Raw genomic sequence first — 14,598 nt, forward strand, 5'->3', positions numbered from 1 at the left:
AACAGGTGAGGACGAGGGAGGAGTCTACAGACCATTACTCCAAATGGGACTTGCAGTTCGAGAGGCCAATAGGAAAAGCACTCAGGTGCTGCAGCACCGGGGACTGTCTCCGGCCTGGCCAATGGAGAGACGTCATCTGTCTTTTGTTTTTCAAAATTAGCAAAATATGTCCGAATTATTTGCCCGGAGGAGTGCGAAACATGCACTCCTGGCCTCTCTTTCACTCAGTTTATTCTTGCTTAAACGAAGGGGAAATGACATGGGTTGAGCAGGCATCGACGAGGACAGCCATGCCCGTCAGGCCCCCGACCCCACGTCGCTATAAATAGCCGGGATCCGCCATTATAGTCCTTTCGGTGCGATGAACTTGTGGCAGAGGTGTTGTGCCGGTGATGCACTGCCCCTGGGGACTGCTGTGGCTCCCGCCCCTACACGGAAGGGGGGGGCGGTCGGGTATCCGCGTCCGGCGCTGTCGGTGCCCAGCGCCCATCGTGTAGGTATGTCGGGGCCCTGGGTGAAGGGACCGCAGTCTTGGGCTGAGAAGGATGAACTACCATTACAGACTAGAGTTTCTGAAGTGTACGTGACGCCACTGTTTGGAACTGACCCAGCCCAGGACAGGGGGTTACTCGGCTGGAGTCGCTTCTGGGCTCTGCTGACTCACTGGTTTCTTCCCAGGGCCGTGGTCTACGCAGGCTGGTCCGCTGCGCCACTAGGGTGAGTGGATTGCCCGAGATGGAGTGGCTGGCGGTGGCTTTGGGGAAGACGGGGGTGATGATGAACCCAGGTGATTCAGAGTGTCTCGCTGACGCCATCACCGCAGCGCGCTGACATCTCCCTCCCCCGGGCTGGGCCTTCCTGGTATCTGGTGGGGAGAAGCTGATGACCAAACAACCCTTACAAGTAACCGATCCTTGGGTTTCATTTTTCCATTAGGTTTTCTAAGATGCACGCCGTGTGTTATCTTCGAATAAAGGTGAGTATTAGGTGTGAAAGTCTCAGTGCTTCCGCCAGATTATCTTGCCCCCAAAACTGTCTTTTCATGGGGTCACTGTAAAGTCTTACTATTTTTTAATGTTTGTTTTTGAGCGAGACTGTGTGAATGGGCACAGCCTGATGGATGGCTTGGACCCATGAGCTGTGAGATCATGACCAGAGCCAAAGTCAGATGTTTGAGCCACTCAGGCGCCCCGAGTCTGTTTATTAATAAACAAGTGAGGTGCTAGTATCTTAACTGGTGATTTTCCAAGGACTGCTTTTTGGTTTACATTTATCTTGGACAATTTATTTAATGCTTTATTTATTTTTGAGAGAGCAGGTGTGGGGTAGCGGCAGAGAGAGGGAGACACAGAATCCTAAGCTTGCTCCTGGCTCTGGGCTCCCAGCACAGAGCCTGATGTGGGGCTGGAACCCATGAATCCTGTGACCTGAGCCAGAACCCCTGAGCCAGACACTTAATTGACTGAGCTGTCTAGATGTCCCTCTTTAATTCCTTGTAACTTTTTATGTTTTTGCCTAATTCTAGTTAAAATTGCCTCCTTACTGTACATTTGTCTATGTTCCCTTTTGGGGTGTTTTGGTATTTTTTGTTTTATTGTTGGGTTCCCCCCCTCCAATTTGAGGAGTTTTTTCACCTTGACCTCACTCTCTCCCACTTGCCATCTCTGCACTCTTTTATGCTACATCCTTATGTATACTGGATAAAAGACCATTGTCTTTGAGTGTATTCATTTCTTCTCAGAATGGCCTCCCTTCATCCAGGTCTCTAAATTGGGAATGATGATGTCTCAGACTAGAGTCTCTGATGCTGGTCTTGATGTCAAAAATGAAGTTCTGACTCATTTGGAGAACTTGATGCTTGAGTCTGAGAAGGGGCCAATAGGGGGGCCTTTAAATTTGCTTGTGCTTCTCATTGGTTGTCTTGTTTTTATCTTTCTAGCGTGGTTATTGTAGAAGCCTAGCTGGGACAGTGCTCTTTCACAGATTAGTGCGTAATCTGATGACTGGAGGGCTGAAGTTGGGAACTTAACCCTCCTGGAAAAGTGCGGTTGAGATGTCTGGGTCACCTAGATAATGGCTCCTGCCACCTGAAGCTGTGGGCTGTGAGGAGTGAAGAGCCATGTCCTTTCTCCCTGGCTCCTATGGTGAGTGCCAGTTTCTCTTCAGCCCCAGAGTGGTGATGGTAACCTTGGACCGTGAAGGTTTCTCTGAGGATATTTGAGAACACCGAATCACTCTCCTGCTTCTTCTACCCACCCAAGTTCATGTTTTAATTCCCTTTGTGTGCATGTTTCTAATAGATGTTCTTTTATGAAATTTCAGGATTTTGCTAACAGGAGGATGTGTCCTATCTGGTGTTGAGCAAATCCTAGAAACTTCACCAGCTGTCCTGCATTAACCTTTGAGCAGCTTTCAACTTACTGGAGGAAAAAACCTGCATAGAAATTTTGAGACACCTAATATATTATTTAGACCGTGTTGACTTTATTGTAATCAAATACTTGGTTTTACCAAGGGTTGTAATAAAATGCTTTAGAGCAAAGTAAAAGTTTGGTCTTTGTAAAAACTAAGTGGTACAAAAAGAATGAGAGAAGTGAAAGAAAACTGTCTTCATAGCTATACACAAAAAAAAAAATAGGTTGACACTAACATTGAGGTTTTCTAGGTGGTCTGCCACAATACTCTAATGGACTAGGTGTTCTTAACAAGTAATGAAGGTTTTTAGGATGTTGAAATATTAATACAGGCATTTAGTTTGCGTTTTGATGTTTCAGTTGAAACAGGTTGTCTATATTTAAAAAAAAAAAAAACTTCGGCAGGCGGTGCCTGGGTGTCTCCGTCAGCTGAGGACTTCTGCTCAGGTCATTATATCATGGTTGGTGGGTTTGAGCCCCACATTGGGCTCTTTGCTGACAGCTCAGCCTGGAGCCTGGTTCGGATTCTGGATTCATTCTCTCCCTCTCAAAATATTTAAAAAAAAAAAACCATGGGCTTTTGGGTGGCTCTGACAAGTGGCTGACTTCAGCTCAGGTTATGATGATCTCACCAGTTCATGAGTTCCAGCCCAGTGTCAGGCTCTTTGCTTCCAGCCTGGAGCCTGCCTCAGATTCTGTCTCCTTTTGCCCGTACCTGCCACACTTGTCTCTCAAAAAGAAGTACTGAAGTTAAAAACAAAAACATGGATGCCTCTGTGGCTCAGTGGATTGAGCACCTGACCTTGGCTCAGGTTATGATCTCCCAGTTTGTGCCCCCCTTTGGGCTCACTGCTGTCAGCATGCAGCCCACTTTGGATCCTCTGAACCCCTCTCCCTGCCTTGCTTGCACTCTCTCAAAAATAAATATTAAAAAAATGCCTGTGGTAGTTGCCAGGAGCTGGGGAAAGGGGTAAATGAGTTTAATGGATATACACTGAGTTTTACAAGATAAAGAATTCTGGAGATAAATGGTAGTGATGGTTGCTCAATATTGCAAACATTTAATACTACTGAATTGTGCTTATGAATAGTTAAGAGGGTAAGTTTTAGGTGTGGTCAGTCACAGTAAAAATTGGAAAAGAAGCAGATCCATACTTGGACTATTTAAAAGTTGGTTTCCTACTGACCAGCATGCACAAATTTGTGTATTTGTGTTGCTCTAAAACCACGTTATAAATTACCCAGTTTCTGGGCAGAGAGCACTTTAGGTTTCTAGTCATGCTGTTATCTTATTTGCACCCATTTGAAGTTGTGTTGTAGAATAATACATTTCAAAAGTAAAATTTAAAGGATTTAATAGGCAGAAGAATGTATAGTATATTTCAGGAACAGTTTGTGTGGGGACCTCATTGTCTTCCTGAAATCGCTTGTTTTCTCTGCCTGTCATCACCACCCCCAGTTGTAGCATGGGTTTGGTGCTATCTATTAACTCATTCTTTTCTTAATTTTTGTTTTTTGAGCATCTGAGTAGGGGAGATGCATCTCTTTTTTAATGTTTATTTTTGAAAGAGAATGTTAGCAGGGGAGGGGCAGAGAGGGAGGACAGAATCTGAAGTAGCCTCCAGGCTCCGATGAGTCAGCACAGAGCACTATGTGGGGCTTGAACTCACAAACTGGGAGATGACCTCTGCTGGAGTTGGATGCTTAACCAACTGAGCCACACAGGCACGCCAACTCCTCTTTTTCTAAAACCTTTGCTGTTTTATCTTCTACTATTTTAAAGTAATCTCTACCCCCAGCAGAGGGCTTAAATTCACAACCCCAAGATCAAGATTTGTATGCTCTATGGACGTAGCCGGCCAGCTGCCCCTGCCTATTAACTCATCTTTATTTTTCTACCGAGCATTTCCAGCTTGGTCTCCACCCCTTGGAAATTGGCAGAGATTTCCCCCAACCTTTATTTTCCTGATCACCTTTGCTTGTTTTATTTTTTTCTTCCCAAAATTGCCCTAGTTGGTGGTCTTTGGAGGACAGTTCATTCTGCACTCCCATTGCTAGTCTCTGGCAAAGGGTTCCCTGGACTTTGGTGCTTGGCCTGGAAATTTAGGCTTTGCCCTATTTATTATTATTGTTTTTTATGTTTATTTTTGAGACAGACCAAGCATGAGTAAGGGAGGGGTAGAGAGGGAGACAATCTGAAACAGGCTCTGAGCTGTCAGCACAGAACCCAACAATGGGGCTCAAACACACGAACCATGAGATCATAACCTGAGCTGAAGTCTTGAGCATATGGCTTCGGCTCAGGCCATGATCTCACGGTTTTTGGGTTTAAACCCCACGTCGGGCTCTGTGCTAACAGCTCAGAGCCTGGAGCCTGCTTCAGATTCTGTATCTCCCTTTCTCTCTGACCCTCCCCTACCTGTGCTCTGTTCCTCTCTGTATCAATAATAAACATTAAAAAAATTTTTTTAATAAATAAAAGGGACTTGTTATCTAAACCTTGGATTAAAGGAGGAATACTTGCTTCAAATTTCTTAAAATCCTTCACTTGGGCTCTTTTGTTCTTAGGACAAGAACCAAACTGGCCTTCCAGCAGTTAATGTCACTTTTGTGGAGGGGTTTGGGACTGGGATGGGGTGAGGGTTGGGGGAGACTTGGGCTTTTTCCTCCATGGATTTCTGAGTAATTACCACTAAGAATTCACTGCTCTGTAAACTGTCCCGAATATATAATTGTATTTGGTTCTCAGGCATCATCATGTTTTATCTTCACAGCCAGCAAGTATTTAGTGCTTAGATCTGTGCTAAGCGTTTCATGTGCTTCACTTCATTGAATCCTTAAAACAACCTTGCAGGCCAGAACACTTGGAGTCCTCTTCACTTCTTTATATAGAACTCCAAATGATAACATTGTTTGGCTATAAATGTTCTTAAACATTACGTACTATATGTGTATTCTGTGACTTGTGTTTTCACATTATCTTTGTGAGATTAATCCATGCTGGCATATTAGTCATAGCACTACTGCATGTAGCAAAACATTGCCCAGTGGTATTATATTTTATGAATATTGCCACAATTTATCCATTTCCCTTAAGTTTATTTTGAGAGAGGGAAGGATACAGAATGCCAAGTAGGTTCCACACCTTCAGCGCAGAGCTCAAGGAGGGGCTGAACCCACGAACCGTGAGATCATGACCCCAGACAAAGTGGGATGCTTAACCACCTGAGCCACCCAGGTACCCCATTTTTAAGTAAGCTCTGCACACAATGTGGGGCTTCGACTCATGACTGAGGTAATTTGCTCTATCACTGAGCCAGCTAAGCACCCCACCACCAATGGACTTTTGTGTCCATTAATCTTATATACACGTGAGTTTGAATAGTCTCTTGTCCTTAACATGCTGTATCCAATTTGTCAGCACATCATGCTGGTGCTGCCTTAAAAATAACACCAAAATCTGACTGCGTCTCACATCTCCATTACCATTCCACTCATGCAGGAGCTATCATCAGCTCTCCTGCATGATTGCCACAGCTTCCTAACTGGTCTGGGTCCACCCTTAACCCTGTTGGTCATATCCGCACAGCAGCCAGAAGGTGCCCTCTAAACCATAATTTGGGACTTGTCTTTGCTGCTCAGAATCCTGCAATGGCTCCCATTTCACGGAGAGTGAAAGCCAAAGTCTTCACAAGGACTACCCAATGGTCTTCCCAAGTCTAGCTCTGTTGTCTGACCTCATTTCCTACTCTCCACTCTGCTCCAGCCACATAGCATGAAGCCAGGAGCTGGTGGGCACTCTTGTCAGTGTTCAGGGAGTAGAGATTTTACTTGGCCGGTATGCCTTTGTCTGTGGAGTAGACTGAAACTTGTGCCAGCTGAGCTTGTGGATGTAATTTGGGTTGTGAGGAAATCCTAGAGCGTAGAAAGAAACTTAAACAGTTTTGGACATTGTGGCACTGTTACCTTTATATAGTCCATTTGGAAAACAATTACATGCTAAGAATACACATTTCTCTTCAACCCAGTGTTTCCACTTCTGGTAATACACTGATGAAACATACATGCACACAAAGTCCTTGGTGGTAATGGGTAATTGTAAAGATGGGGGAGGAAAGAACCTAAATGTTCTCCAACAGGAAAATGGACTGATTGTGGTATTTTTACAAAATATACCACAGAGCAGTGATGTGTTACATGAAGCACTGGGATGGCTAACAGTAGGATTAATCTCACAGACCTAATGCGAAGGAAAAAAAGGCTAATCACAAAAGAATACATTTGTAGTATGTAATGTTTAAAAACATTTACAGCTAGGGACATCTAGGTGCCTCAGTCAGTTAAGCATCCGACTCTTGATCTCAGGGTGTGAGTTCAAACCTCAAGTTGGGCTCTGTTGGGGCATGAAGCCTACTTAAAAATAGGGATGCCTGGGTGTCTCAGTTGGTCAAGTGAATGACTTCAGCTCAGGTCATGATCTCGAGGTCCTGAGCCCTGAGTCAGGCTCTGTGCTGACAGCTCAAAGCCTGGAGGCTGTTTTGAATTCTGTGTCTTCCTCTGTGCCCCTTCCCCACTCACGCAGTCTCTTTCTCTCTCAAAAATAAAGATTAAAAAAATAACAATGTTCACAGCCAAACTATTGTTCATAATACAGTAAAGGAAATGCATAGGATTGCTAAATTTTAAATTCAACCTGGTAGTTACCTGGGCTATGACAAGGGGGTGAGTAGAGAGAGTGATGACCTCAAAGAGGTGTACATGGATGGAGCTCATTGTGTAATTTTTCAGAAAGGGCTGAGCAAGGGCAAAAGCTAAGTCACTCTCCAGGGACACCTGCAGAGTCTGAAGCTCACACATGGAGCTCCTTTGGAAGACATCCAAAATGAGCTAGATTCAAAAACATCAGGTGTCCACTCCAACAGGAACAAATCAGCAGGCCCAATACCAGGTGACTTTATAGCTAAGAAACTCAGATAGCAGGATGTATGAAGGCTGAAGATGTATTGCTGGTGGGAATGCAAACTGGGGTGGCTACTCTGGAAAAGAGTATGGAGGTTCTTCACAAAGTTAAAAATAGAACTACCCTATGATTCAGCAATTGCACTACTAGGCATTTACCCTTTATCAAAGAGGTAAAGGAAAGAATTTAATCTACTGTGCACAAACAGGGTATTACAAAGAAAGAGCAGGTGGATTTAAAGTAGAAACAAATGAGGGGTGCCTGGCTGGCTCGGCCAGAAGAAGCATGCGACTCTTGATCTCAGGGTTGTAAATTGGAGCCCCATGTTAGGTATAGAGATTACTTGAAATCTTTGTAAAATTTTTCAACAAAAAAATGAAAAAGAGAAATTCTAAAATTGAAATAAGCAAGTACTTAAGCATAATAAGCAAGTTAACAGAACAACTGAACGGGAAATTAGTAAGTGGAAGAAGAAATCCATAATGTGGAGCAGAGAACAATAGTGAATAATTTGAAAAGCAAGTTAACACGAAGGATGTCATGAGATGCTCCAACCTTTGGCATTGTTTGTTTAGAGCTGCCCTCGCCTTGTTGGCTCGTTACAATGCCACGCCAGAACAGCTCTGCTCAATGGCACATGGGGGCTTCTGGATTTGAGCAGCTCAGGGCCATCTGTTAGTTTATTGTAGTTATTTCCTGTCCATTAATCCTGTCCCACTTTTCCATGATTATCTTATGAGTGTTATGTTATTTCCCAAAGGGGAAGGAAACAGGCTATCCCTTTAAGTACCTGCTGACTCCTAAATGTTATTGCTGGCAGCAGGTGAGTCAGGTGGTGGTGGGTCACATGCTAGGCTATTGCCTGTCATTAAGCCACTGAATTCTAAAGAATGTAGCAAAGATAGAGATGTGACCAGTAACCCCTCTCCCCAGTTATATGCCGACATCAGGTAATAAACTGGAAGTGGAGGTGGGGGAACTCTCTAAAGGGCCTTGTGACCCTGATCAGGGAGCCTCCTATTTTCTAGCAGCATACAGAGTGGCTGTGCTCCACCCTGGGCTGTTATCTTCTAAAGGAGACCAAGCAATTGTTATAAAAAACCAATTTTAAACCTTTTATTATGAAACTTTTTTTAAGTTTACTTATTTTGAGAGAGAGAGCAAGGGAGGGACAGAGAGAGGGAGAGAGAGGATCCCAAGAAGGCTCTACGCAGTCAGGACAGAGCCCAGTGCACAGTCTGAACCCATGAACCTCAAGATGCTGACCTGAGCCAAAACCAAGAGTCAGAAGCTCAACTGACTAACCCACCCAACTACCCATGAAACTTTTTTTTTTTTTAAATAAGTTCTATCCCCAAGGTCGGGCTCAAACTCGAGATCCAAAGTTGCATGCTCTACTGACTGAGCCAGCCAGGCATCTGGAGGTTTTTAAAACAGGAGGTTAAAACCACAATGAGATACCATCTCACACCTGTCAGAGTGGCTTACGTTAACAACTCAGGCAACAACAGATGTTGGTGAGGATGCAGAGAAAGAGGATCTCTTGTATTGCTGGTGGGAATGCAAACTGCTGCAGCCACTCTGGAAAACAGTATGGAGGTTCCTCAAAAAGTTAAAAATAGAACTACCCTATGACTCAGCAATTGCACTACAGGGTGTTTATCCCAGGGATACAGGTGCGCTGTTTCAAAGAGGCACATGCGCCCCAATGTTTATAGCAGCACTATCAACAATAGCCAAAGTATGGGAAGAGCCCAAACGTCCATCAACTGATGAATGGATATAGATACACACACACACACACACACACACACACACACACACACACACACACACAATGGAGTATTACTTGGCAATCAAAAATAATGAAATCTTGCCATCTCATCAACTGGGATGGAACTAGAGGGCATTATGCTAAGCGAAATTTGTCTGAGAAAGATATATGACTTCACACATATGTGGAATTTAAGATACAAAACAGAAACATAACAGAAGGGAAGCAAAAATAATATAAAAACAGGGAGGGAAGACAAAACATAAGAGACTCAAATACAGAGAATAAACAGGGTTGCTGGAGGGTTAAGGGTGGGGGATGGGCTAAGTGGGCAAGGGGCACTGAGGAGGACACTTGTTGGGATGAGCACTGGGTGTTATACATAGGGGGTCAATCACTGGAAACTAGCTGTAAAATCATTGCACTGGATGCTAACCAACTTGGATGTAAATTAAAAATAAATAATAAAATAAAATGGGCCTAGAGCTTGCTTAAAAACAGAAAGAAAGAAAAATTAAAATATACATACATTAAGTTGTGTGTGTGTGTGTGTGTGTGTGTGTGTGTGTGTACACATTTAGCAGGCTCATTTTAAAGTGAATTGCCATGACATTTTATCTCTACCTCAACATGCATATCCACAATGTAAGGACATTTACCTACCTATCCACTATACTGTTATCATACCTAAGAGAATTGACAATAATTCCTAATTTTACTTATATTTAATTGATATTCAAATTTTTCCAACTGTTCCCAAAATGTCTTTTATGGCAGGTTTTTTTTTTTTTTTAATGCTTATTTGTTTTTGAGAGAGAGAGAGCAAAGAGAGAGGGAGACACAGAATCTGAAGCAGGCTCCAGGCTCTGCACCATCAGCACAGAGCCCAATGGGAGTCTCGAACTCACAAATAGCAAGATCATGACTTGAGCCGAAGTCGAATACTTAACCAACTGAGCCATGCTGGTGCCCCCAGTTGTTTTCTAAAGAGCCAGTATCCAATCAAGGATCAAGCACTTTGTTTTATGTTACAGTTTAGTCTTTTGATTCTAGAATAACCTCCTTCTTTTCTCCTTTCTGGGGGCACTGATCTTTTGAAGAGACTAGGCCAGTCATCTTGTAGAATATTCCACATATTGGCTTTGTCTAATTGTGCCCTTTTAGTGTTTTTAACTTGTTCCTGGATCTTCTCTGTATTTTTAAACTGGAAGTTGCCCTAAAGGCCTATTTAGAATGTGGTTATATAATCTGGGCAAGAATGCTTCATGCATGACCCTATGTATAGCAGGCTGCCATAACAAACTACTACATACTTGGTGGTGTACAACAGATATTTATTCCCTCACAGTTCTGGAGGCCAGAAACTACAACAGTTTCACTGGAACTTGTTTCACTGGAACAAATCCACAGGAACTTGTCCCCTCCAGAGACAGTAGGGGAGACTCCATTATTTGTCTCTTCCAGCTTCTGGTAGCTGTTGGCATTTCTTGTGACTTGTGGTCAGTCAAGTCAGTGATGTAATCGGCCTCTGTGTCACACTGCCTTCTCTTCACTCTGTGCTTATTGAATCTTCCTCTGCTTCCCATATATGTAATTGCATTTTTGTGGGTGTGTGTTTTGTTCTTTTTTTTAAATGTTTTATTTATTTTTGATACAGAGAAAGACAGAGCATGAGAGGGGGAGGGACAGAGAGAGAAGGAGACACAGAACTGGAAGCAGGCTCCAGGCTCTGAGCTAGCTGTCAGCACAGAGCCTGATGCGGGACTTGAACCCACGAACGTGAGATCTGACCTGAGCCGAAGCCGGAGGCTTAACCGACTGAGCCATCCAGGCACCCCTGTAATTGCATTTAGGGCCCACCAGATAATTCAGGATAATCTCTCCATCTCAAAATCCTTGATTTTTTTTTTAAGTTTATTTACTTATTTTGAGAGGGACAGAGACAGCACAGGTCAGGGAGGGACAGAGAGAGAGAGAAAGAAAGAGAATCCCAAGCAGGCTTTACACTGTCAGGGCAGAGCCCAACGTGGGGCTCGAATCCATGGAGCCATGAAATCACGACCTGAGCTGAAACCAAAATTGGATGCTTAACCAACTAAGCCACCCAGGCACTCCTCAAAATCCTTAATTAAATTATATCTGCAACAATTCTTTTTCCCTATAAAAGGCAGCATTCCCAGGTTCCCGGGGTTAGGATGTGAATATTCTTTTAGGGGGTCATTTCCGTTTAACATGCTATATACTTCACAGGGCCTTGTATCAGGGGGAATCACACCTACTTGTCCCATTCTGGTTTTCTTGTTTTGTTTTTTTTTAATTTTTTTAAATGTTTTATTTATGTTTGATACAGAGAGAGACAGAGCATGAGAGGGGGAAGGTCAGAGAGAGAAGGAGACACAGAACTGGAAGCAGGCTCCAGGCTCTGAGCTAGCTGTCAGCACAGAGCCTGACGCAGGGCTCGAACCCATGAACGTGAGATCTGACCTGAGCCAAAGTCGGAGGCTTAACCGACTGAGCCACCCAGGCGCCCCTTTTGTTTGTTTTTTTAAAGCATGCTCCATGCCTGATGTTGGGACTGAACTTAAAATCCTGAGATCAAGAGTCTCATGCTCCACTGATTAAGCCAGCCAGGCCCCCCAACGAGTCCGATTCTCTCTTTTTTTTTTTTTAAGTTTATCTATTTTGAGAGAGAGAGAGAGAGACAGTGAGCGAGCGAGCATGTGTGCACGCTGGGGAGGGGCAGAGAAAGAGAGGGAGAGAAAGAATCCCAAGCAGGCTCCGTGCTGTCAGCGCAGATAATCCCTGCTTCAGGGCTCCATCCCCTTACAGTTCATGACCTGAGCTGAAATCAAGAGTCAGACACTCAACTGACTGAGCCACCCTGCGGCCCCATGTGTCCCATTCTTGATCTCAGCTTGGTTGCCCTGTTGACATGGTGGCCCCTAGATCCCTTCATTGTTGAGGTACTCTCCCTGCTTGTGATTGGTGCCAAAAAATGAAAAGTTCCCCATTAACTTTTAGCCTAATGATTTTAGCAACCCCTGGTAATCTTTGTGTAGAAGGGGAAAGTGATCCCTGACTCTTGTAGGGTCCCTGGCTGGGTCTGAAAATTAATATTAGTATATGTGTGGCTGAAGCGAGCACTGGGTCTGAAAATTAAGACAAATTAACAGCAAAGAAGTATTACATGACACTGGAGCCTTTACATGGAAATGAAGACCCAGGGACATGGTAAACCCTACTTGCTTTTCTGTGGGATTGAACAAAGAGAGGCAGTTGTGGGGAAATGACCAAACTGGGGAGGTGCCAGGAAATCAGAATAATTTTAACGAGGTCTCTGTGTGGCATTCACTGAGTCTCAGCCTCTTGTCCTGGATAATGAGAATGTCTTCCTCTGGCTTCTGGGAGGGCACCTCTCACATGGGAGGTTTATCTCCTGCTTTCAGGAAGAAAAAAGAAAAAGGAAGGTCAGAGGGCTCTTTTTGCACTTTGTTTCTCAAGTGCTTTTAATTCAAAATAACAGGCCAAGGCAGCATATTTTGGGGTGACATGCTCTGAACTCCTTCACCTGAGTTATTTCATTCAAGTTTGCAAAATGATGATTTTCTAATTTGATTATCCTTCCTACACTTATTAGATGTTATTCTGCTGTAAAATAAGTAATAAGTTATCTCATCAACGGGTATTTTGTTTAACTTGAATTATTTGTCCCTACTGAAAAGGCAGGATAAATGATTCATTCTTTTCCTTTATTTATATTGTGCATGTAAGGAGTTGGTATAAAAGTCTCTTCCAATGATGGTAAATGAATTCCCTCTTTTTTTTGTATACAGGACTCGAGGGAAGTTGTTCTGTGGTCCCCTGTGACTTCATCAAATGCCTTGCTGAGACCCAGACGTGCCAAGACACCCGTTTTCCCCCGGTCTCTGCTTTTAAAATTGTGGCTAATGAGGGACGCCTGGCTGGCTCAGTCAGGTAAGCGTCTGCCTCTTGATCTTGGCTCAGGTCATGATCTCACAATTTGTGAGTTCAAGCCCCATGTCAGGATCTGTAGAGCTTGCTTGGAATTCTCGCTCTCTCTCTGCTTCTCCCCCACTCACTCATACTCTCTCTCTCTCTCTCAAAATAAATAAATAAACTTAAAAAAATCATGGCTGGTGAAATGCTGTTGGGATTGGCATGACAACCTCAGTGAATCCATGATAGTTCCTGGGTGTTGCTTGGGCTCCCACCTCCAGTACTAAGGGCGTCTCAACATCTCCAGGGACTTAAAAATAACAGAGCCTGGGGCACCTGGGTGGCTCAGCTGATTAAGTGTCCAACTCTTGATTTCAGCTCAGGTCATGATCTCATGTTTTGGGAGACTGAGCCCTGCATCCAACTCTGGGCTGACAGCAAGGAGTCTGCTTTGGAGCCTCTCCCTCTGCCCCTCCCCAACTCGTGCTCTCTCTCACTCTCTGTCTCTCTCAAAATAAATAAATAAACTTAAAAATATATTATTAAAAAAAGTAAAAATAACAAATAACAGAACCAAGATCTATAGATGTCAAATAATACATGTCCCTTAAATTAGTTAATTGAAAGGCACATAACAAAGTTAGATGGGCTTAAAATACTGAGGCAAAAAGCCAGTTATGTATATATTCGTATGTACAGTATATATAATAATTATGTACAGTTTATTACTATTACTTTTTTAAAGTAAGCTCTAGGCCCACTGTGGGACTTCAACTCATGACCCAGGCAGCCAGGCACCCCTAATTATGTACAGTTTAAAGAAGACTGATAACATGTACTTACCACTGAAATTAAGATCTGGTAACCACTAAACTTGTGGCTTGCAGATTTGGAGGCCACAGAGAATGTGCTTTCTGGTCCCAATCCCAGAGGAGTATGAACTTCTCTTAGGAGTTTTCCAGACACACTTCCCCTACCTGAATCCAGAACAAAAATGGAGGCCAGTTCACCCACCAAAGATACTTTTGATACTTGGTTTATAAAAAGAGGCAGCCAACTTGTGAGCTCTAGTTTGCCAATTTGGTTTTTAGAAATATTGCCTTCAAATATTGTCTTGGGGCACCTAGGTGGTTCAGTTAAGTGGCCGACTTCGGCTCAGGCCATGATCTCATGGTTCATGGGTTTGAGCCGTGCATCAGGCTCTGTGCAGACAGCTAGCTCAGAGCCTGGAGCCTGCTTCAGATTCTGTGTCTCCCTCTCTCTGATCCTCCCCTGCTCGCATTGTCTCTCTCCGTCTCTCAAAAATAAATAAAAAACATTAAAAAATTTAAAAACTATTTTTATCTTGATTCCCCAGTTTCTTGAAGTTCCCTTAAATTATGTACCAAAGTACAGCCCTGCTTTGTTGGGGGTAGACTGGGGTAGGGCAGGAAGAACATTCTTGTTTAATTTCCAGTCTTCCTCAGGCCCCTGGTTTTATCTTCTGACTGCAA

The 14,598-nt window shown here is 43.6% G+C and overlaps 2 long non-coding RNA genes and 2 other non-coding genes across 4 annotated transcripts; 3 read left to right on the forward strand and 1 right to left on the reverse strand.

Annotated features, from left to right (window-relative positions):
* Window positions 1-329: 329 nt before the first annotated feature.
* Window positions 330-2,548, forward strand: LOC115296284. The gene is made up of 5 exons (XR_003910824.1): window positions 330-497; window positions 679-717; window positions 937-976; window positions 1,940-2,144; window positions 2,323-2,548. It is a non-coding gene; the product is annotated as an uncharacterized LOC115296284 (long non-coding RNA).
* Window positions 771-833, forward strand: LOC115297327. Its single transcript, XR_003911413.1, has one exon. It is a non-coding gene; the product is annotated as a small nucleolar RNA SNORD48 (small nucleolar RNA).
* Window positions 1,773-1,840, forward strand: LOC115297324. Its single transcript, XR_003911410.1, has one exon. It is a non-coding gene; the product is annotated as a small nucleolar RNA SNORD52 (small nucleolar RNA).
* Window positions 2,549-12,331: 9,783 nt separating the features above from the next.
* On the reverse strand, window positions 12,332-14,093 carry LOC115296285. The gene is made up of 2 exons (XR_003910825.1): window positions 13,949-14,093; window positions 12,332-12,584 (listed from the first exon to the last, which is right to left on the reverse strand). It is a non-coding gene; the product is annotated as an uncharacterized LOC115296285 (long non-coding RNA).
* Window positions 14,094-14,598: the final 505 nt, after the last annotated feature.

The sequence above is a fragment of the Suricata suricatta genome, chromosome 7 (genome assembly GCF_006229205.1).
Source record: "Suricata suricatta isolate VVHF042 chromosome 7, meerkat_22Aug2017_6uvM2_HiC, whole genome shotgun sequence".
Lineage (NCBI taxonomy): Eukaryota > Metazoa > Chordata > Mammalia > Carnivora > Herpestidae > Suricata > Suricata suricatta.